Source organism: Podarcis raffonei, chromosome 3 (assembly GCF_027172205.1).
Source record: "Podarcis raffonei isolate rPodRaf1 chromosome 3, rPodRaf1.pri, whole genome shotgun sequence".
Taxonomy (NCBI): Eukaryota; Metazoa; Chordata; class Lepidosauria; order Squamata; family Lacertidae; genus Podarcis; species Podarcis raffonei.
The window spans coordinates 50,174,887-50,196,127 of NC_070604.1; the positions used below are offsets into that span (position 1 = coordinate 50,174,887).

At 40.2% G+C, this 21,241-nt stretch overlaps 1 protein-coding gene across 3 annotated transcripts in view; it reads left to right on the plus strand.

Moving 5' to 3' along the window:
* Positions 1-21,241, plus strand: part of GRIK2 (glutamate ionotropic receptor kainate type subunit 2) — a 439,072-nt gene that overhangs the window by 331,019 nt on the left and 86,812 nt on the right. The gene's annotated exons all lie outside the window — the stretch shown is intronic.

Consider the following 21,241-nt stretch of genomic DNA (forward strand, 5'->3'; position numbering starts at 1 on the left):
TAGAAAAAACACTTTATATTTCAGTAGATTGAACCTGTACTGTTGTATTGCTTGGAAACTGAGGGTGCGTCATTCCTTGTTCTAAAAGCTGTTAAGGCACCTCTTCCTGGAAGGCTGGACTTGTTACTTTTCTTGTGCTTGTAATGCACTAAAATAGTATTCATGCTATCTCATTTGCTGCAGTGTACTAATGAAAGTCAAACCAGTCCAGATGCTAAGGTCTGCCATAGGAATCTCACAGTTTCAAAATGCAACCATGTTACTAGCAGTAGCAAATGGTGTAGTGGGCAAGTGATGCTCACCTGACCTTCAGTTGCTTACCACTGTTGCTTACCACTGTTGCTTACCAACAGGTCGAGGAGGAGGGGCAGCAAGGTTGTCAACATGCAAACACAGCAGCTGAGCCAGTCAGGTGTTCCTGATAGAACAGGTTTAGCTTTGTCAGTCACCTAACTCCTGTTGAGAACAGAAGAGTATGAAGAGAAAAGCTAGTTAACATTTCCCCCCCTGTCTGAGATGAAACAATATGTTAAGAGACTCACTGCCTTGCTAGACACATGATTTCTTGTGTTGCTTTAAAAGTTAGATTCACAAATGTATAGGGAAATACCCAAGAGTTAAGAACCATATTCAGTACATAGTTGCCCCACCCTCCACAAAAAAACCATTCAATTATTATTATTCATAAATTTGTATATACCGCCCTTCATCTGCAGATTCATACGCATGTGCTCCATTCCAGAGAGCGACTCTGCAGAAATCCTAGGAGAGGACTGGAAGCTCAAATCACTCTTGCTTCCCCATTCACCACTTCTGTGGAAGATGTGAAGTAGCTCTGAATGAGAGGGTACTCACTCCTTTGTGTGTGTTTTTGCTGATCAAGATGATGATGGCCGGTTTGCAGTACCCTCACTGCCTCCCACTGCAGTTTGTGGCCTGAACAGTTGTTATTCTTTTCAATTCATTTAAGTCCTTATGGTATGCACTGATAATGGTGGTAGCTCTTTGTACCTGCTTTTCTTCAATCTGCCAGCGTAATTGTGGGGGAGTGCACTGCCTGTCCAGCCACTGCCCCTTACTCTGTCTCTTATACCATTGGTGGGCAAAGAAAAATGACCTACAAATGAGTTTGTTATTTTAAAATTTGTGAGAGCCACTTGGGGTGTTGTTTTTTTGGGGGAGGGGTTGTTGGAGAGTGTGAGGTTGTTGCTGCTTTTGATGCTATTTTTTGTATTTTTAATTTGTATCTTATGATTTATGTGGAATTCGGTTGTATACTTTTCGATGTTTGTTTATTGTTTATGGCTACTTTTGTAAGCGGCCTTGAGCATGGATTTAACTTTGAAAAGCCAGCATACAAATGAAATGATGGGTGATGAATGGATTCCTCTGATAAATCCTTCTAAATTTAAAGCTGTCTTTAAAAGAAAAGGGATGAGGGACTTGGGTGAGTTCCTTTTTGGGGGACTTAAATAAAAAGAACCTGATCAAAGGAGAAAGTCAGCAGCTAAATGCTATAGGAAGGTACTGAGAGTACGAATTGATTCACTGGTACTGTTATTCATTTATGTAAGATTTGAATATCCATATAACCTAAGCATTTAGAAAGGGAGGATTAATGGGCCATTGCCAGCACAGGAGCATAATGGCTGTGGCAGGTGCAGGGAGGCCCACAAGAATGGACACAGAAGACTGGTATTGGGTTGAATTAGGCCACAGGAAAGAGTAGATTTGGCTAAGGCATTGGGCATGTATCCAGCATCAGGCAGCCCTCCTGGTACCTGTTAGGAACCTGGTGGGGTTGACCTTGTGTAGGGAAGTCACCCCTGACATGGATTGTGTGCCATGATCCTGTACAGGATGCCATTGGGTGAAATATGTTGGCCCATCATTCCCTGTTTGGCTCCTGGACAGAGTCACCCCTCCTGGACCCCTCCCTGTGACTAAGGATCCAGTCCAATGCCTTATCTGCCAAAGTTGTGACGGTTGCTATAAGGCAGGTGAAAACCTGCAAGCTGGCCAGTTTGCTTGCAGGAGAAAATTCCTCCCTGGCCCTGAATACAATGACCGAGTAAATAATAGCAAGGTCCATATGCCCCATACCCACTCCCCACTGAGCGTGCCCCTAACAGATTGGGTGGGTGGGAAATCCAGTGACGAACATCCAACAGGATAGCATGCACTTGGCCACCTCCTTAAATAGACCAGGGGTGGGCTGGGTGCAACCCCCAAGCCCCTGCCCCTGATTCGCCTTGCAGGCACTGCCCACACATACCTGAGAGTTCATTGAGGCCAAAGGTGGGTGTCGCCAGGTGACCATCCCCTTTCCTGGCCTCACTGAAAGATGGCAGCCTCCATGGACCCACCACAGCCATGCCTTGGTGCAAGCATCATCCATCCAGAGCCCCAGATGAGCGGTTATTCTCCTCAGTGAGCCACTAGTTGCAAATCAGATTTTTTTCAGATCTCTCCAAGATGTCATGGATAATCACTTGTGTTTCCCTATTTTTGTGGAGACCCAGATGTTATGTAAACATTAACATAGTTCTGATGGAACTATGGAATTTGGAACTTATTAATATTTGGTAGCTAAAAGTACCGTAAACAAGCTACGATGCAGGTAGTATTATAGAATTTTTTCTTCCAAAAATCTGTATGAGAAATAGAGGTAATAAGTTTGTAGGAGTTAACTGTAACTAATCAATCAAAGCTGCCTTAATGGCAGGGATATTTGAAGCTGTCAAAACAAAATTATGACACAAAGTATTTATTCAGTCTTACCAAAGAACTCTACAAGACTTTATTTTATTTTATGTCTGCCTGATACTAGTGGAAGACTTTGATGTTGTATTCTTTCTGATTGTCAGGCTGAACTTGAAAGCATTTTGGGGGGCAATTTTTCTGAGTAAAATATTCTAGCCCAAATGGTGTTATGCTGCTGCTTTTTTCTTTACCATATCTTCTTATTCTGCACATATTTCTTTTTCTATTTCTCTTTTCACCTCTTTGTATTTTCCTTGTTAATTTGTTCTGGTGTATCTTTGCAACCCCTGGATTGAATGCTATGCCTTCTAGCACTACAGAGTTGAATGAGAGTCATTCCTGACTATTGGAAGAACTTTCCCAAACAATTAGCTTGGGAAACGTCCATCTTCAATAAGTGTGGCCGGTTAGTCATGTATGACTCTGTTCTGTCTTCACTGTTGGAACCTTCTGTGTTCCTCTGAACACCAGTTGCTGGGAACTGCAAGTGGGGACATTGCTGTTGCACTGAGGTCCTGCTCCTAGGATGGAAATCTGGTTGGCCACTGTAAGAACAAGATGCTGGCCTAATCCAACAGGGCTTTTCTTATGCTCTTATGGTGTGGCATGCCCTCAGTTCCTCATGTCTCAAGAGTTAGGAAGTCTTGTCACTGTAACATCTACACCTACACTATATGTTAGTCTTCTGCAACCTGGTGCCCTTCAGATGTTTTGGAATACAACTTCCATCAGCCACCATGGCTGATAATACCAGCAGTCCAAATTACCTGGAGGATACCAGCCAGCTTGGGGAAGTCTATTACATGTTTGTCTTTGAAGTAAGATGCTGTAGTTACTAAACCTAGCACAACCTGGTATAAGAAATGACAGCAGAGGAAAACAAACTAACAGTTTTGCATACTCAGAATGGCAGGTGAGCAGATTTTTGCTGGTCAAACAATGGAGTGGTAATGAATTAATTCACCCTATCTGTAAACTACAACACCCCCCCAACTGCTTTCAAAAAGAAGAGATGTACATTAAATGTCTTCTTAGCATATTGTCCGGTTGGGTAATATGAAAAGGGTATGGGGGAGGGAACCTGGCAATTGGATATGCAGTTCTAGGGATTAGGCCTTGTTGTCAGCTGTCTGTCTCGAGACACAATGGAATGCACCTCACATTGCTGGAGAATCACAGCGCCTGCTGCGGCTTCTGAGGCTGCTAACTTGTAACTGCTGCCTCCCGCATTGTTTTCGCTGCCTTAGCAGCACTGAAGTGACCAGATCTGATGAGTGCAAAATGAACTAGTGTAGCCTTCTGAACTTGGAGAAACATGTCCAGTCATAAAATATTGACCTTTGAGCTTTCAGTAATGTCTTCTGTAGTTACGTTTTTTCTATTTTATTTTCTGCCATTTTTATTACCGTTTTAACTGGATGTGTTAGTGCTTTATGAGATTGATCAAGAGCCAGGAAATCTCTTGCCCCTGGAGATATTTAAAAGAGGATTGGGAGAGTGCGCGCATTTTGATGAAAGAAAATCCTACTGTCCTGGGAATGTGACCATATGACCGATAGAATTATTGAGTCTAGGCTTAAATAGCAGTTGTGTCTATCATAATACGATTGGTTGGCATCTGTCTGTCTTGGGATGCAGTGGAGGAGTGTGTCTTTGGGGGTAACACCAAACTCTTGGAAGGTTATAGCACCTCCTGGGGCTGTAGAGGCTGATATAGGAGAGACATAATTTTGTGGCAGATTGAGACACCCAGTTGTGCTGCAGCAGGTGCACCATGGCTTTTCTTCTCTCTGTACTCCTCCCAGTGGTCATTCCTTCTCTGGTCACTGCTATGGATGCATGACCTATCTGTCTGTCTCCAGGAATTGCGGTCATCTGCAAGGGATTATAGTTGAGTGAAAAGTTGTAGGGAGCTATTCAGTACAAAATGTTGCTATGAAATATGGTTATGAAGCATACTGCCTGAGATTTTTTTAAAAAAATTGATTCCATATTCCATCTTGAACATGAAAATGATTCCATATTCCATCTTGGACAATTAAGCTCTGCTTAGATGTTCATCTCCACACATGGAGTGGGGAGCATGGCTGCCTACACTAGCCTTGCTCCCAACGCTAGCCTTGCTCCCAGCACTACCATCCCCCCAGGCGACAGCCTCCGATCTTCCCACAAGAGAGGAATTTTCATGCTTTCAGCTGGTCATACTTACAATTCCACCATATGATTCAGAACCTTGTATGATTGGGGTTCCTGTTCATGTGGAGGATTCTTAGCACTTTCAGCTGAACATGCAAAGTTCCCCCCTTCAGATCTTTTGCCTTCATATGCAAAGGTTTGATATGTTCCATGAACTAGTCGCTTCTCAAGCTTGGCTTTTGTTCTACAGATCTCAGTGTGTAGACAGACAACTCCTATGAAAGCTTTACTGCCTGCCTTCACCATTGTACAAATGCACTTGGTATATTTGGCAATGAAGATGAAACAGTGTTGGTAGTTCAGGTTTATTGACAATGCACAAGTATGACAGCGCTGAGTTTGATCTTGCTTCTGTGTTTATATCTATATCTCATTACAGCAAGATAAAATAACTAACTGCCAGAATTGAGCAAAACAGTAGCATATAGTGCAACATAATATAAAGACACCAGATGGTTTCTTAATGTTAAATGAAAACATGAAATCCCAGTAATAGCTATTAGAGCCAACCACTGTGAGGCACAATAGCTATCCCTGTGATTGACAGTAATTCCCACAGTAGTTTTTCTTTGTAAAAAGCTTATCAAAGTTGTCTTTGAAACATAGCCAAGATTTTGGAAGAGCTAACATTTGTTCAGAAATTGAAAACTTACTATTCACATTTTATTTGGAAGCTTGAGCTGTTTGTTGCTTTCTGAACTATCCCATCCCCATCCTCCCACACCCTACCCCAAATTCTGATGATTAAAAATACCTCAGTGTAATGCGTTATGTGTAGGGAAAAGTGGTGGGTAGACTTTTTGACACATCTCTCCAGTCACCTCAAACCAAGGACATAGGCAAGTGGTAGGGTTAGGGTTACCTAAATTAGTCTGATATAAAAGAAGTGGTTTGTTAAGACATCATAAACATTGAGATAAAAAGCAGTTTTTTAACCCTCCACCTCTCATAATTAGTATTTACAATGTCTGCATTGGATTTCCCTCCCATCACATAAAAGACAGACACTGTCTCTGTTGTCTTTTAGTTACCTGTGAAAGACCTTCCTCTCCCAATAAGCCTTTTAAGTGGAGATCTTTATGCCAGTCTGCATCTGTATTGGAACACTTTTTAGCTGTTTTATATTTGGAATTGTTTTAATTGCTTTATACATGGAACTCTTTTTAACCATTTTAATAATTTTTTTGTTTATTTTTTAAACAATTGTTATAACCCTCACCGAAACCCACACAAAAATCTGATAAATAAGTTTTTCAGTTCCTTCCTGCCTTTGCTTTTCAATCCTTCATTGCTAATTACAGAATTTTGAAGAACAGCTGGGAATATGATCAGAATCTAAACTGCTCCTGGCAGTAATCCCTTTGACACTACATGGCTGAGCTGGCATGATGGCCTGGCATATTCTAACTGCTCAGGAAACAAAGCTATCAGAATGTTTGTAGTCCATCTTTTTTGAGGAAAGGAAAAGTTGTCAATATGTCTACCCTCAGGATATCAGTAGCTTTGTGGGTTAGGCTGATTAGAAAGATGTAGGGAAGATGGCAAGGAACCAAGAATGAAGGTGGCTGAAGTGGGGGAAGGGACAATATGAAAGGACCTCAACAGAAGCATATGTGAAGGACAAAGGAAGCTTTAGGGAAAAGATAGGAGAAAATGAAAACATGCAAGAATGGGCTAAGAACAAAGACAAAAAGGGCACCGAATTTTATATATTAGTTTGGAATAACCATGCAATACTTTTCTTGCAGGCGTCTGTTATAGTTAATTTATAGTTTTATTGGCACAGGGACATCAAAACTCATTAACTATTGAGGAAGTTTGGCTGTGTAAATTATTTAGCTGAATCATAGTCAAGGGGGGAAATGTGCAAGTTTATTTGATCAGAATGTAATCAGAAGCTTGAATGGCTTTGACAAAGAATCTAAGCAGAAACATGATACCAGAACATCCTTGCCTGTTTAACTTGCTGAGTAAGTCTTCTAGTTTGTATCATTTCACTGCTGTTTACAAGGTTGCCCCAGGACACTTACACTAATTTAACATCACACTGATGCATGCTTCTAGTAACACGCAAGGCTGCTTGCATTAGTACTGTGGCTGGACAGAAAGACGTATTCATTGCTCTGTTCCAGAGGGTCCCCCAACCCCTTAGAATAGATTTTGGGGGTTCACAAGGGGCTGCATGTGAGTGAGAATGAAGCGGAAGTCTTGTATCAGAATCAGAAGCCTCTTCTGCTCATGCTGTGGCAGCACTGGATACAAACAAGGTGTGGAAGAGAATAAAAGTATTACTCCCAAGTTAGCTGCCTGAATGGGAAGCTGCCTGTTCTTATGAGGAAGAACATAAAGAGATACATGAGCATCATTTGTCTCCCTGCCTACCTTGTAGCTGGCAAGAGACCAAACATCTTCACAGGTAGGGGACAATTCTAATTCAGTCACATCCTGGTAGCGGATGCTGCCTACTGCTAAGTATGTATGTATGATATTGCTCCTCTTGTTTTCTGTGTCACTTATGTAATGTCTTTTCAATAGAAGTAACTGTTTGAGTTCATGTTTTAAATTGTTCCCCCCACACGTCTATTTTAACTACCCTTAGGCTGCTTCTATACTGGGCATTTACCATGGAACAGCTTGTTCACTCACTTTTTATGGGGCTCCACATGGTGTAGTGATCAAAATGTCCTTTTCATATGTTTTCCCTGTTCCCTGCTGTCCTCCCCCCTTCCGGAGCTCAGAAAATATGACTTAAAGAAACAAAATGCAATGGAACTGCTGTTGCAATCCCCTGGGGTGTTGATAATGTATCACACAACAACTACAGCCTATGCAACCCTATAATAGCCTATATATTGATTCATTTCATGAAATTTATACAGTACTTGATTGTACAAAAAAAAAAAAACCCCTCACAGCCATACTTTAAAACATATACAAGTTAAAATACTAAAACAGATTAAAATGGCCTCAACTTTCAAAGCCTCTGAGTAGGCTTGTCTAAACAGGAATGTTTGTTTTAGCAGGCACCAAAAAGAGTTCACTGAAGGCACCTGCCTAATATCAATAGGTAAGGGGTTCCAAAGTGTAGGTGCTGCCACACTACAAATGCGGAATGAGTATTATTTGTCACCTGTATTAGAGCCAGTTCAGCCAATAGACTGTGCTCTAGGCACGTGACCTATAGCTTGTCACTGGGAATAAAGTCTACCACTTCCTGAATGGCATTTCCTTGTGTCCATTCATGTTTCCTGCCCCCATTCCAAATTGCATCTGGGGAAGGGGACACCATAATGGGGATTATTTGAACCTTTCTTCACACAATGCTCTCAATGAAAATTCAAACTTCTCCCAATGTGTGTATGTTTTCAAAATTGGCTCTTGCAGAATTTCAAATCTGCAGTACTTTGCATAGAAACTAGCATAATGATAATAGCTGGATGCATCAGCAATATAATTATACCCAAACATAGATCTGTTGACCATACACTGACTAAGAGGCTTTGAGTTGGATATTGTGCATATCAGAAAGTGTGCTGTATGATTGGATATAGTTGGCCGTATTGTGTGTCTGTTTTGTGTGCTATAATAATTCCTTCATGTTGTTGGAGTGGCCTAAATACATCACTGGATGATGGGACATTAGGGTCCTGATTTAGCATCTTTTGTTTGTGCATGTGTGATGAAAATACTCTCTCTTTTTTGGTCTATTGAAACATTTTATTCTTAGCAATGCTTTCAGTTTATGCAGCCAGAGTGCACAGTGGCTGTTTGTACTTTGCTCAGAACTATTGCAACTTGCTAAATTTCCACGTACGGTAATGTTTCAAAAATAATCATGAATGTGTACTACCATGGTTGTGAAATATGATCCAGTGCAGCATGAGCCATTTCCTTGAATGAAATGTATTTTCAAGCAATCTGTCTTATATTTAATGAATTGAACATTATTCAGAGCCTTTGTCTAAGCTTTAGCCAGCTAAATAAGTTTGAAGAGTTTCCATCCATATTAGTAGAAATTCTGATTTTACCTTGTCAGTTCACATATGGTGTAAGAGAGATGGTGTCCAACTGCATTAGTACTACGTTTGTGTTATTATATATGTTTTCATAGCCAGCACTGCCCTGAATACCACCGTGAGTTTTATAGCTTAGATAAAACATTCCTCCCCACTGTTATTCATTGACTTGAACAGAATGCTTGTCACAGACTGTTATCTCACCTTCCCAAGACATGTGTATTGTGGTCATTGTGCAAGCTGGCTTTGACATGAATATGTTTATCACCAGATTTAGAATTCTAGTACCTATCTAGGAGTACTATGAGGTAAAAATCAGACATAAAATTCTGGAGCATTCTGCTTTCATTGTGGACTTTTAATGTGGACAACTGGATTTTAAATTATCGATACTAAATATGAATAAATTTGAACTCATAAACTCATTGCCCAAAGGTGTCACATTGGATGAGTACATGGACAAGTTACTTTTGGGACAAATTGTGTTATTCACTGTGATTTAGAACAGGATGTTCATACCTCTATTTTTTAACCTTTATGGGCAGAGAGTTTGTATGTTGTTTGACTGACATCTAAGTAATGTGCTATTTTCTGCACATAATAGATTTTGATGTGAGAAGCAAGTGTTACTCTGATTCTGGCTTAACAGCTTTGTAGTGCTTAAAAGTACATATTCAACAAAATAGTCTAGTAGTTGATATTGTTGTCTGAATTTGCATATGCTGAACATTGAACAGAGAACCGTCTTGTACATTTCTGTTTTCCACTAAAAATAACATGGTTTCCCTAGCTTGTATATATGCTGAATTTATTCAGACAAAAACTACTCACATTTGTTCCTGATACAAAAATGCAGGTTAATGAAGATCAGTAAGTGGTAAGTAAAATGTTTGAGGTGAATATTGCAATAAATTTTTATTTATCATGAATATTTTGTTAACTCAGACTGTTCAGAATGGATTTCCCTGCTCATTCAGTGCTGATAAAATATTAACAAGACAATTTAATGGCAGAAATATGCATTGCTGTTTAACAGATGGCCTGTGATTTGGTAGAGATATTCCTGTTTTTTACAGGAAAGTTAAAGAGAGATGACATTCTTAAAGAAAGAAATAATCTTCTATTCCAGAATAACAGTCACCATGTTAGAGATGAAAACTTGTGTAGTTGAAATTCCACAAGTGAATTCCCATAGATCTGTCTTCCTCCCCACTCATGCTCAAAATACAGGAATGGAATATAAGTGCATTCTTCCTATAGCTAAAGATTTTGGAGATGCTCTCCTGAGCTGCGATTCAAAAATCTTTGTGGAATTATAAAAGGGGAGCATTACAAGTTTCAAATTCTTTCTTGTCTAAGCTGGAAAATTACTGGCTTCTCTCTCCACTGGTGCTTCCCATACACAAAATGTCTTTTCTGTCAGCCCCTCCCCTTCCCAAACACTTTTTCCTTGCCCTTATTTCTCTCAGCAAGAGCAAAAGGAGTCTGTCCTGCCTCCTCATTGATGCCTTAGTGCATCATTGACAAGAATACACATCTGAAGGACTATCACACTTTTCCTACTGGTGTGCAGTTGCTCGAGGTAACAGGGAGGGAAAAGGGCACCCCACATCTCCATGCACCACTCCGGCTGGTGCAGTACCAAGTCAACAGGCAGCTTGGGAAGGAATAGCAGAGTGTTCTTATCCCATCTTCTCATTGGCTTCTGCTACTAGGAAAGGGTGTTTTGGAGGTAGAGGGGGTAACAGGAAGGAGAGCTCTTTTTGACAATTGTAGATAGTCATGGCACATTTTCTTTCCATTCTTTCTTTTTTTGAGAAAGCACTTGCTTCATTTGAGTCAGGCTAAGCCTCTCATCCTAATCCAGTCCTCCTTTTCTGCATGATTCAAATTATTAGTGTTCTATAATGTGTATAGCTCCTTGTGAAGCCTTTGCAGTTTACATATCAGAGAGAAGAGTCAGCTAAGGCTCTCTTGTTGAATCTATGGGAATCTCTCTGTGCGTGCTGCATATGAGGTGACACTCGAGTGTACTCTGGATTTTAAAAGCAAAAATATTGAATTTCCAAACTCACCCCAAGATGGAAAACGACACTGGAACAAACAATATGCTATAGAAATAGATCTTCCAGAATCAAAGGCTAGAATAAAGCAGTAACAGGGCACCATATGTAAACAATAAATGGTGACAAAAAGATGAAGAGAATGGCCAATTGCATGAACACAGCAAGACAATTTAATAATTCATATTTGAAATTACTCTTTCACTCTATTGAAGTTTCTAGATGGTTATTTTAGAAAGTCATATTTAATGTTTTCATCAGCTATTGAATTTAGTGGGGTTGCTCACTTTTTAAGTTGGGTTAGGATGTTAAGAAGAATCCCCAACAACAACTGTAATTACTTTTGGAATCGTCTGCTTTTCATTCATCTAGTTCCTAAACAATATCTGTATTTAAGAATAGATTGAAGAGCTGAACATTTGATGATGTGTTGTATTGTTCCTAATAACTGATCTCCAAATAGTGTTTTGTTTGGCTATCTCACAGTTGCTTATTTCAAAATTCAGGTAATAATTTTGTTTCTTCACAATGGAGCATAGTACATTAGCAGTGCCAATCTGTACATGTCACTCAGAAGCAAGTCCCATTTAGTTCATCAAGGCTGTTGCAATATGGGCAGATCTTCACTGATCCTGTGAGGTAAGTCAGGCTGTGAGGCACTTTGGGGCTATTTACCTTTCTGGGTAGTTCTAAAACCAGTTTCTCTTTTAGACTACTTAGGTCTGAGCAGGAAAGAAATCCAGATGTATGGTACTTACATTGATTTGAAAGAGGGGGACAATATTCTAGACTCCTGTCTTTTTATATGCCACCAGAGTCCAATCTGCAATTTTCACCATCTGTCCTTGAAAGCTTAGAGCTTGAAGGAACAGGCAAGGTAACATGAGCAGACCAAATCCCATGGCTAGGAAAAATCTAAAGGTAAAGGTAAAGGACCCCTGACAGTTAAGTCCAGTTGCGAATGACTCTGGGGTTGCGGCGCTCATCTCGCTTTACTGTCCGCAGACAGTTTTTCTTGGTCATGCGGCTAGCATGACTAAGCCGCTTCTGGCAAAACCAGAGCAGCTCACAGAAATGCCATTTACCTTCCTGCCAGAGCAGTACCTATTTATCTACTTGGACTTTGACGTGCTTTCAAACTGCTAAGTTGGCAGGAGCTGGGACTGAGCAACAGGAGCTCACCCCGTCACGAGGATTTGAACCGCTGACCTTCCGATCGGCAAGCTCTAGGCTCAGTGGTTTAGACCACAGCGCCACCCGTGTCCCTACCAGGAAAAATCTAACCCCAAATTAATCTAACTGAAAATTACCACAACAGACTTCTTTCAATCAGCATCACAAAGCAGAAGCAAGATAGGAAGATACTTTAAAAAGAGAAAAAACATATATTCATATATCCTATAGCAGATAAAAGACAGCTTTGGCTGACATGCAAAACAAGATGGGCTATCACAGGTTATTCATCAAAGGCATTCAAGGGAAGGATCAGAAACACAGAAAATCTTACTCTTTCTATCTCTGGAGATAGAGCTAGTCAGGTACAAAGGATTCACCAACTAAAGGAATCGAGCTTTCATTGGCATTGCATTCCTGAGATTTATCACTTACATAGGGGATGGGGGCATTGATACAGATGCGGGACAAAAGGAGTGAATGGGGCCAATCTATTCCTGATGTTTTCTGTCAGATGATTGTAGAAGAGAGCGAGAGATACATGCATAGGGCTGCACTGCAAATCTTGGAAGCCTTTTTGTTAACAGTGGAAGAATGTCATCCTTAGAGCAGTGCAGTCAAAACCAGTTTACTGTTCCTTGTCTTCAGAAGTGTCTTTATGAAAAAGCATTGGTTCCAATGAATATTCCTGAGCAGTTGTACTATTTAGCTCTGTCCATTAAAAAACACACCTATTTATGCTTAACCTTGCTTCCTATCTTTCCTGAGTCAGAACTATCCACATCAGTCTATTCTTTCCTTATTTCCATAGGAAACAAATTTCATTGGCAGCAATAGTAAGCCATTCTCTCTGGAAAGGAAACGTAATGCCTGCTATTTTGGTATGCCCACATAATTCAGTTTGCTTGATCATATTAAAAACAGGTATCTCATTTATCTTCCACCAGCATGGGAGATGTAGCTGTGCCAAAAGTGGAAAACTTGTCTCTCCCCCCCGACTCCCAAGTTTTACCAGTGATTTTTTTTTGAAAGTAAAAATTAAATTAAGTTAGGGTGACAGGTGCAGATTTGTAATGCATGCACCACTAATTCAATACAGTTCCCATATTTTGTTAGAAGCATGTGGCAAACCTGATTTTTATGCATAGATTTGCATGAACAAACTTTACATTTCAATTCAGTTCCTCTGGCAGTCACTTTTCTCCACTTTGTAGGGATAGTCTTGTTTCCTGCATTTTCATTAGGCTACAGTTACAGTTATTGCAACAGTTAATTGATTCTGACTTAGCCATAACATCTTTTTTTACAGGGATGTTTCAATAATTCAGTCTTTGTGAGTTCTGCTTTGAACTGACATGATCCATGTGTGGGCTAAAGTGTGTGATTGAAACTTTGTTACCTATGTTGGCTTTTGAATGACCAGAGTGTTCTGACACCTTTTTGGGCTTCTAAAAAACCGTCTCAAAATGCATATATATCTATATATATATGAGGGGGGGGGAATACTTTAGGCTTTAAGCTGTATGCACACTTAAGTGGAACTTCCTTCCAAGTTCTACATATTTTCCCCCTTTTTTAGAAAATACATTCAGAAAAATACTTAATTGAGAATATGTGTTTAATTAAAAAAAATTAAAATAGCAATTTAATGCAGAAATGAAATGAATCTGACCCAAGGTAATGCAAAAGTGGCGTGGTCCAGAAATAGGCAAATTCATCCACTCTTCTCCTAGGTATAGGATTTCCCAGCTAAGGAGGTACTGGATTGCACCCTTCATGTCTCTCTAATCTTTCTTGAATTGAGCAGCTAGTAACTCTAAAGTTGCAGCGCCTCTCTTTCACAAAAGGATGGCTATTCAAGAGCAGCAAGTTTTGGCCTGTCCAACTCTACCACTGAGCAGCTGCTAGTGTGGAACACTGTATTGTTTGTGGATCAAATATTTTATAAAGTTTTTACTCATTGATTCAATGTAGAGCATGTCTTAAAGTCCAGTGTATGGAACTTAAAAAGAAAGTCCATGTTATCACTGAAATGAAAATGGATGAAGAGGCAGATTATTGCTGAAGTTTCTGTCCTTGAATCTGGAAGTGGTGGTGATTTTGTTATTTTCTAGGATACTTACTGATACCTTACATTGTGCTGCCCCATGGTCCTAGGCACTGACTCGCTCAGTTGGTGTGAATGACGCATAATGCTCTGGGGCTTGAGGCAAGAAGGGAATAACCAGGAAACAGGCTTTGAAATAGCCACACAATAATTAAGGTCAGGAGCTACATGGAAAGGAAAGGTGTGCTAAGGGAGAAGAAAGTGTCTAAGGAGTATGGGACAAAATAGGCATTGGCTGGAAAATGGACATGTGAAGGAATGGTAGACAAAGAGTTGGTAGAGGTTTTCCAAGGGAAGAACAGGAATGGTGCCACACACTTTTGATAGGAAGGCAAGGGAGATTTTAGGGGGTTGGGAGTGTGGCTCAGAGGAACAGAAAGCATAGGCTTTGTCTAAAGCCTAGACAAAATAGTTGTGTGATCTTTGAGTATTAGCTACATTTCATTGCTTCTATATTCCACAGCTTTATTTTTTTTTAAAGCTGATTGTGTTGCTCTTTCTTTAATAGGGAAAAATAGTGCTAGGAAATATAACAAGGCATTCCATTGCACCACATGGGAGTTTTGCTGCTGACAAACACATGTCGGAAGTGGTTGGTTTCAAGTTCATTTGTAAAGTGTGCAGCTCCAGCTCTGTGCATTTCATTATAGATTTTTTTCTCACCTGAGAGTTGGAGTGATCCTTTATTTGATTAACATATATCTAATCTGCATTAAAAGCAGTCTTAATTTTGTATTAGCACAAAGGAATCAAACCCCTTATCTCTCTGCACATGCTGTTTTTTGCACTTGAGGAATGATCACATAATCATCTTGGAAATTTGCACACAGCCATTCTCTTGAAGATACAGCCCTCCTCCCCAAACTATTTTATTATGCCACCTTACCTTTTGTTTGGAAATGGAAGTGGAATGCTATAATGGAAATTCCTCTTTGGGCACTCTGGTTCTTATCATGCCAAGTTCTAGAGACCAGTGGGGAAATAGCAGATGTGAAGGTTAGTTGGCATCGACGAATATGAGTGGAAGACTTTCCTGTGGGGAAGAAAGTGCTTCATTTCATTTTATCTGTACTAAGAACACTGCTTCTATCAAGCTGTCAGAAAATTAGAATATGATGGGTTTTATTACCTCAGTTCTGCCAAAGTCGTTTCAATAGTTAAAAAGTTAGAAATTCATCTGTTTGGGGAATTGTAGTAGATGATTGGAGCTTTAGGGCACTTTAAACTGGAATAGCGCAACTCCTTTTATTGCCAATAGAGTTCATCCAGTTGGACATCTGAGGACCAGACATTTGCTCCCTCAGTGACCATTGCATTATCCAGAAGTGAAAATGCTACTTTGGATGTATTTTTTAATCAAGGAATGAAGTTGTACCAGTGCCAGAAACAAAGAATTGGAAGCCACAATAGCTTCATCTCTCCAGAGCATTGATGTGCAAAGACTTTTCCTTTTCAAATATCACTGTTTTAGGCTCTTTTTGGTCCAAGAACCACAGATTAAGAACTGAGAGTCTTGCACCATCAATCAAAGGACTATGATTTAGAGTGACTGTCCCACGGGGACAAGAAGGCCTTAAAACTCAGGTAAAAGAGAGATGTTGAGTGGGCACAGAAAGGTACCAGATAATGGATAATAGTTGTCAATGTGAGAACTTACACTTAGAGGCAGTGTTAAATAAGTGCTTAATTTTAAGGTGGAAAACAGGAAGCGGAGGAATACTTGAGAACACTTTGGAGGAGTTGTTGTTTTTACCAAGTAAAACATTATATAAATTGCAAGCAAGCAAGCAAAAAAGACGATTTTATTTTCAATAGGACCACACAAAGATGATTTTTGCTTTCCACCATTTTAAAAAAATTCTCTCAGTTTTGATAATTGGGGTACAATTCTTAGATTTGTTTGAAATCTGTAAAAAATTAGGTTACCTAAAATTATTTATCAGCAAAGTATCAGAGAACTCACCTGAGCATATTTTCCACTCTAGTTCCTGTGAAAAAGTTTGTTGCTGAATATATTTTGAAACTATCTTTGTCTAGGGATGCAATAAGATTGTAATTGCTGTTCTAACGTCTGTCCATTACTATCAGCACTGTTTTCATTACACTGCTATTCAACCTCTGCTGGATACTATGTTATTTTCCTCATTGTCTGCTATTTTTAAATGTTCGTTTATTGATCTATATCATATTTCCTCCAAAGAGCTAAAAGTGACATACATGGTTGTCCCCCTCCCCATTTATCATCACAACAATGCTGTGAGGTATTTTAGACTAAGAGACAGTAACTGGCCCAAGGTTTGCTCAAGGACAGCGCTGTAAATGCTTTTGGCTGAATGTTGCATCTCTTGGCTGCGAAACAATAAAGCACTGAATATTCAGGTATGCATGTCTGATAATGTCAGTTTAAAGATTCCTTCAACATATTATTTTTCTGCCTGAAGTATGCTGGTTGTTAAGTTCAAAGTTGTTAATGGGCTGGGAACTTTAGATTGGGATCTTATGACATTTTGTAATCAGTTCCCTACATTTAAAATCTAGTCCCGTACCATCTGCTGGCAAATTATTTGTGTGTCTAAATCTGACCTTCCCATCTGGATGGGTTAAAACACAGGAGCTAGCTTTTTTTATCTGAAGACAAAAAGATGTGGCAGCCCAGTGCCCATAAAGGCAGCGAAAGGTGTGTGTGGCTAAACATTTGTAAAACACTGCCAGGGAGTTTCTGATCACAGTGGTGAGGAGGTATACATGCCAATGGCAACTAACTGAGAATGCTGGGTGAAGGACCTGGTTGAATTGCCCAGGTATGTGGGTTGCTTGGAATACATTAGAAATCTTTGATGCAACCTAATTCTGTATATCTCGTAGTAAAAAATGAAAAGAGTAGAAAAGTCTAAAATAAAAGTCGTCTGAAATCTACCATGGAAGAAGTACGTTGGAATATTTTGTAAAAGGTAAAGGTAAAGGGACCCCTGACCATTAAGTCCAGTTGTGACCGACTCTGGGGTTGCAGCGTTCATCTCGCTTTATTGGCCAAGGGAGCCGGCGTACAGCTTCCGGGTCATGTGGCCAGCATGACTAAGCCACTTCTGGTGAACCAAAGCAGCGCATGGAAACGCCATTTAGCTTCCTGTCGGAGCGGTACCTTTTTATCTACTTGCACTTTGACTTGCTTTCGAATGGCTAGGTTGGCAGGAGCTGGGACCGAGCAACGGGAGCTCACCCCATTGCGGGGATTCGAACCACTGACCTTCTGATCGGCAAGCCCTAGGCTCTGTGGTTTAACCCACAGCTAGAGCCTGACATTGTTTCCTAATATGTAGTATGTTAGGTAAGTGACTAAATACTCACAAAACCACAAGATTTAGCTTGTCAAGGCTTCACTGAGTGAGTAGCAAGTTGCATGCTTAAGCTCCTTTTGTGTATCTTATGCGTAAATTGAGTGCCAAGAAATTATGCAAAAGTGAATGTGCACTGCTGATCCCACTCTGATGTCCACAGAAGCAGAGGAAGCTGCTCGGGCGCTTGGTGTGGCGCGAGGTGAAGGCGGGGCAAGGGTGGGCTGAGCTGCTCATAAGGGCGGGGCACACCACGGGGCCTCCAGAATCTGCCTGCCTCCTCACACTCAGCCGCCCTTCAGTGGTGACACCCACCGCACCACCTTCCTCCCAGTGGTGGAGTTTCATGTTGCCTCTGTTCAAAGTAAACAGAAACAGAGTAGCAGGGACTTATAACATATATTTACTGCCAAACATGGATTTTTCAACACAAAGATTTGCCAGAGTATCCTTCGAAGCCCTGGAAATATGTTCTCAATATGTTATGTTTGTTATTTTTGAACATCTCAGAACAGTTCTATTTAACAACCCTTCTAGACTTTTTAATGTTTTGGTTGGCACCACAAAGTTTCTTGGCTAAAATAAGCTGTGAATTGTAGAGTACAGAAAATGAGAATAATTTGATGAAAATCTATGACACAGTTTTCTAAGACTATCCCCACCCCCACACTGAAATCGGTGGAATACTTTGCACAGTGGCAATACTCGGAGGATGGGATGGTTTTCATCAGAAGAACAGGGATGGGAGTAATTTTCAGCAATTCCTACTGCACTCCAGATCTATTCTAGAAAGCCCTTCAACCTTCTGGAGCAGATTTTGCAGTGGCGGGAGTTTTCAGGGAGTGGAGAGTTTCCCAAAATTTCTTCCCTCCTCATTCTGCTAATGAAAACCTTACTGTCAACTAAGGTACGTTGCTGGATACAACCCCTAATTATTAAAGCTACTTAAACGAATAAACAAAAAATAATAATAAACAATAATAAACAAAAATCCAAAACTGGCTGAGTTTCCCCATGATGGGGAGGGTATGGCAGTGGTGCCAGTTGTTGTTTTTTGCCAATTTGTTTGTCATTTCAAAATATTGAAAGAAATGTGATGATGTAATATAACTTAGATAGTTCACGGTGTATATTCTGAAATCAAGCATTTTGGAGTAGAAGAAAAACAGTTAAATCTGGTAGTCATAAACTTTTAGTTCGTCTATTTTACAGAACATTTATTAAAGTTAAAAATAGACCCGTGAGGTATGATTGACTTTTTCAGACAATTAAAATGAAAAGTATTGGTTGAGATCTGCCCTATTAAGTCCATCAATTTTCAGCCAAGAGAGGCTTTTTTTATGAACAAGGTATTAAAACCTGGAATAAAAAATTTACAGTAGGCTAGAGATACTAAAAGTGTGCTAATAATAGCATTGTTTTTCTGGTCCTGCTTTGATCACTGATAAAAGCCAAGTACTGGCTGCTTAATTAATGATCCCTTTTTCATTTAGTTTTGCTAACTTGGCCAGTCATAGAATAATAGAAGATGGCTATCATATCTCTTCTCAGTCTCCTCTTTTCCGGGTTAAACATACCCAGCTCCTTCAAGCGCTCCTCATAAGGCCTTGATCAGACCCTTGATCATCTTTGTTGTCCTCCTCTGCACACGTTCCAGCTTGTCAACATCCTTCTTAAATTATGGCTTAGAGTGGTACTATTACTTCCCTTGATCTGGACACTATACTTCTGCATGTATACTACACCATCTCTTGCATGTTACTGGATCATGCTTCATAATGTTCCTTCTAGTATGTAGTAGGATATCGTAGCCTTGACATTGTAACTTGTTGAGGCTGCATTCCCTTCCACAGCCCGGAAAAGGAAGACAGGGAATGTTTTAGGTAAGTGGCCATAACACCAAAGCATTCCCCTAAACACATTTCCCCCTATCCACCTACTCTCTCTCTCTGGCAAAGGAAAATGAATATTCATAACATACACCATTTTAAATATTCAGACAGTTTGCCTAACACATGAAAGGAAGGGTCAACACAGGAAGCTAACATCCTTCCTGACTGCAACACAAGCTTATCCTGAATGCCCAATTTTCTTAGGGCAGCTTTGGAAAATACCTTAAAGCAGGAAGAGGCAGCCCTGGCGACTCACACTTCATTTTAATCTGTCAAGGTCATCCCACTGCTTAGTGCTCACTTTATCTGTGACCCTAGTGCTTTCTTACCTCACCAGTTGCCTCCACTTGAAACCTTACATTTACATAAATGCCAGCTTTATTTATCCTCTTCTATTTCCACTGCCAACATTCATTTGCATCTTACAAACATGGCAGCTGGATATAGGCATGTGACGAAACAGAGCAGAGATTCTCACTCAGAAATGCAATTCACAATTTAGTAAAAAATTATAGTATGTTTACTTGCAGGCAAGTTGTGAAATAGAACTTGATTTATTTTTAGATACAAGGTTTTATTATTAATATTAATAACGTGCATTAAGTAGATGTTTCATAAACTATAAGGATGTTGGTGTTGCTTTAAGAAGACAGCTAGGTACTTGCTCTAGACTAAGGTTACCAGGCGTCATCGTTTCCCGGGGACAGTTCCCGGATTTATAAATCAGTCCCCATACAAAATCCATTGAACTTGAACAGTGTCTCTGGATTCATTGAAAAAAATCTGGTAACCTTAGTATAGACCCTTCCTAACTCATCTCACAGGCTTTACTTGAAGTCTTCCCTCTGGTCAGGACTCACTGCTCTTAAGTACCTTTCCAGCTTTGCTGAGATCTTCACTAGAAGTCTTCATTCTGGTCAGTTTCCGACCACTGTTACTCTTGTCTCCGCTCTGCCAAAGGCGGTTGTTGGAGTTTTCCGTTCGTATCTTGCAGATCTTCTTAATGTTAATTTCATTTGATTTCAGGTTCCAGGTAGGCTTCTTGATTCTTCAGTTGTCAACATTTCCTGCTATTTGAGTATCTCTCGCGCTCTCTGCTTCCTTTGACCTACAGAGCCATTTCTTGAGTCCTTTGCCAAACATATTCACAGTACAACTAATGCTGTCCGCCTAACCGCCAAGCTATGCTAAAACCCGCTTTGTGCCAGGACTCTCCAGCCAATCAATTTGTTTCTGATACAACATCACTGTTATTTTCTGTTCACATTCATACAGCATATGGATAGCCAGAAAATGCATTTGCTTATGTAACAAATGGTATCCCCTTGTTCCATTTTTATTCAAGTCTGTTGTTGTTGTTTAGTCGTTTAGTCGTGTCCGACTCTTCGTGACCCCATGGACCAGAGCACGCCAGGCACTCCTGTCTTCCACTGCCTCCCACAGTTTGATCAAACTCATGCTGGTAGCTTCAAGGACACCATCCAACCATCTCATCCTCTGTCATCCCCTTCTCCTTGTGCCCTCCATTTTTCCCAACATCAGGGTCTTTTCCAGGGAGTCTTCTCTTCTCATCTTTCTTTTAAAATTATATTTTATTGATTTCCCATACATTCATGCCACATTACAACTTCTATTAATTTTTCCATTTTTGACTTCCTTCGGCCTCTCTGCCAATCATCCAAATTCTAACTTCTTT